Here is a 3,508-nt window from a genome sequence, read left to right on the forward strand (position 1 = left end):
GGCGTAGCTTACGATCACCGTAGCTCCCATGGGGTAGCTTAGGATCACCGTAGCTCCTATGGGGTAGCTTAGGCTCACCGTAGCTCCCATGGGGTAGCTAAGGATCTCCGTAGCTCCCATGGGGTAGCTTAGGATCACCATAGCTCCCATGGGGAAACTTAGGATCACCGTAGCTCCCATAAGGATGCTTAGGATCACCGTAGCTCCCATGAGGTAGCTTAGGATCACCGTAGCTCCCATATGGAAACTTAGGATCACTGTAGCTCCCATGAGGAAGCTTAGGACCACCGTAGCACCCATGAGGTAGCTTAGGATCACCGTAGCTCCCATGGGATAGCCGGAGATCACCGTAGGTCGCCATGGGGTAGCCTGAGATCACCGTAGCCCCCTTGATGTAGCCTGAGATCACCGTAGCCCCCAGGGGGTAGCCTGAGATCACCGTAGCCACCATGGGGTAGCCTGAGATCACCGTAGCCACCATGGGGTAGCCTGAGATCACCGTAGCTCCCATGGGGTACCCTGAGTCCACCATAGTCCCCATCTGGTAGCCTGAGATCACCGTAGCTCGCATGGGATAACCTGAGATCACCGTAGCCCCCATGGGGGTAGCCTGAGATCACCGTAGCTCCAATGGGGAAGCCTGGGATCACCGAAGCTCCCATGGGGAAGCCTGAGATCACCGTAGCCCTCATGGGCGTAACCTGAGATCACCGTAGCTCCAATGGGGAAGCCTGGGATCACCGTAGCTCCCATGGGGTAGCCTGAGATCACCGTAGCTCCCATGGGGTAGCCTGAGATCACCGTAGCTCGCATGGGATAACCTGAGATCACCGTAGCCCCCATGGGGGTAGCCTGAGATCACCGTAGCTCCAATGGGGAAGCCTGGGATCACCGAAGCTCCCATGGGGAAGCCTGAGATCACCGTAGCCCTAATGGGCGTAACCTGAGATCACCGTAGCTCCAATGGGGAAGCCTGGGATCACCGTAGCTCCCATGGGGTAGCCTGAGATCACCGTAGCTCCCATGGGGTAGCCTGAGATCACCGTAGCGCCCACGGGGAAGCCTGAGATCACCGTAATCCTCGTGGAGTAGCTTGAGATCAGCGTAGCTCCCATGGGGTAGCATGAGACCACCGTAGCTCCCATGGGTTAGCCTGAGATCACCGTAGCTCCCATGGGGAAGCTTAGGATCACCGTAGCTCCCATGAGGAAACTTAGGATCACCGTAGCTCCCATGGGTTAGCCTGAGATCACCGTAGCTCCCATGGGGAAGATTGAGATCACCGTAGCACCCATGAGGTAGCTTAGGATCACCGTAGCTCCCATGGGGTAGCCTGAGATCACCGTAGCTCACATGGGGTAGCTTGAGACCACCGTAGCTCCCATGGGGAAGCCTGAGAACACCGTAGCTCCCATGGGGAAGCCTGAGATCACCATAGCTCCCGTGGGGTAGCCTGAGATTACCGTAGCTTCCATAGGGTAGCTGGGGATCAGCGTAGCTCCCATGGGGTTGCCTGGGATCACCATAGCTCTCATTGGGTAGCCTGGGATCACCGTAGCGTCCATGAGAGTGTCTGAGATCACCGTAGCTCCCGTGGGGTAGCCTGAGATCACCGTAGCTCCCATGGGGTAGCCTGGGATCACCGATGCTCCCATGGGGTAGCCTGGGATCACCGTAGTTCCCATGGGGGTAGCCTGAGATCACTGTAGCTTCCATGGCGTAGCATGAGATCATCGTAGCTCCCATTGGGTAGCCTGATATCACTGTAGCTCCCATGGGGTAGCCTGGGATCACCGTAGCCCCCATTGGGTAGCCTGGGATCACCGTAGCCCCCATGAGTTAGCCTGGGATCACCGTAGCTCCCATGGGGTACCCTGAGATCACCGAAGCTCTCATGGGGTACCCTGAGATCACAGTAGCCTCTATGGGGCAGCCTGAGCTCACCGCTCCCATGGGGTAGCCTGAGACCGCCGTAACCCTCATCGGGTAGCCTGAGATCATCGTAGCTCCCATTGGGTAGCCTGAGATCACCGTAGCTCCTATGGGGTAGCTTGGGATCACCGTAGCCCCCCATGGGGTAGTCTGGGATCACCGTAGCCCCCAAGGGGTAGCCTGGCATCACCGTAGCTCCCATGGGGTAGCCTTGTATTACCGTAGCGTCCATGGAGGAGCCTGAGATCACCGTAGCCCCTATGGGGTAGCCTTAGATCACCGAGGCTCCCATGGGGTAGCCTGGGATCACCGTAGCCCCCATGGGGTAGCCTGAGACCACCGTAGCTCCAATGGAGTAGCCTGAGATCACCGTAGCTCCCATGGGGTAGACTGAGATCACCGTAGTTGCCAAAGGGTAGCCTGGGATCACCGTAGCTCCCATAAGGTAGCCTGAGATCACTGTCGCCCCTATGACGTAGCCAAGGATCACCGTACCTCCCATGGGGTAGCCGGAGATCACCGTAGCCCTCATGGGGTAGCCTGAGATCAATGTAGCTCCTATGGTGTTGCCTGAGACCACCGTAGCCCCCATCGTGTAGCCTGAGATCACTGTAGCTCCCATGGGGTAGGCTGGGATCACCGTAGCCCCCCATTGGGTAGCCTGGGATCACCGTTGCTCTCATGGGGTAGCCTTAGATCACCGTAGCCCCCATGGGGTAGCCTGAGCTCACAGCTCCCGTGGGGAAGCCTGAGATCACCGTAGCCCTCATCGGGTAGCCTGAGATCACCGTAGCTCCCGTGGGGTAGCCTGGGATCACCGTAGCTGCCTTGGGGTAGCCTGGGATCACTGTTGCTCCTATGAGGAAGCCTGAGATCACCGTAGCTCTCGTGGGGTAGCCTGGGATCACCGTAACTCCCATGGGGTAGCCTGTGATCACCGTATCTCCCATGGGGGTAGCCTGAGATCACCGTAGCTCCCATGGTGTAGCCTGGGATCCCCGTAGCGTCCATGGGGTAGCCTGAGATCACAGTAGCCTCTATGGGGCAGCCTGAGCTCACCGCTCCCATGGGGTAGCCTGAGACCGCCGTAACCCTCATCGGGTAGCCTGAGATCATTGTAGCTCCCATTGGGTAGCCTGAGATCACCGTAGCTCCTATGGGGTAGCTTGGGATCACCGTAGCCCCCCATGGGGTAGTCTGGGATCACCGTAGCCCCCAAGGGGTAGCCTGGCCTCACCGTTGCTCCCATGGGGTAGCCTGAGATCACCGAAGCTCCCATAGGGTAGCCTTGGATTACCGTAGCGTCCATGGAGGAGCCTGAGATCACCGTAGCCCCTATGGGGTAGCCTTAGATCACCGAAGTTCCCATGGGGTAACCTGGGATCACCGTAGCCCCCATGGGGTAGCCTGAGACCACCGTAGCTCCAATGGAGTAGCCTGAGATCACCGTAGCTCCCATGGGGTAGACTGAGATCACCGTAGTTGCCAAGGGGTAGCCTGGGATCACCGTAGCTCCCATAAGGTAGCCTGAGATCACTGTCGCCCCTATGACGTAGCCAAGGATCACCGTACCTCC

The sequence above is a fragment of the Procambarus clarkii genome, chromosome 4, assembly GCF_040958095.1.
Source record: "Procambarus clarkii isolate CNS0578487 chromosome 4, FALCON_Pclarkii_2.0, whole genome shotgun sequence".
NCBI classification, from domain to species: Eukaryota; Metazoa; Arthropoda; class Malacostraca; order Decapoda; family Cambaridae; genus Procambarus; species Procambarus clarkii.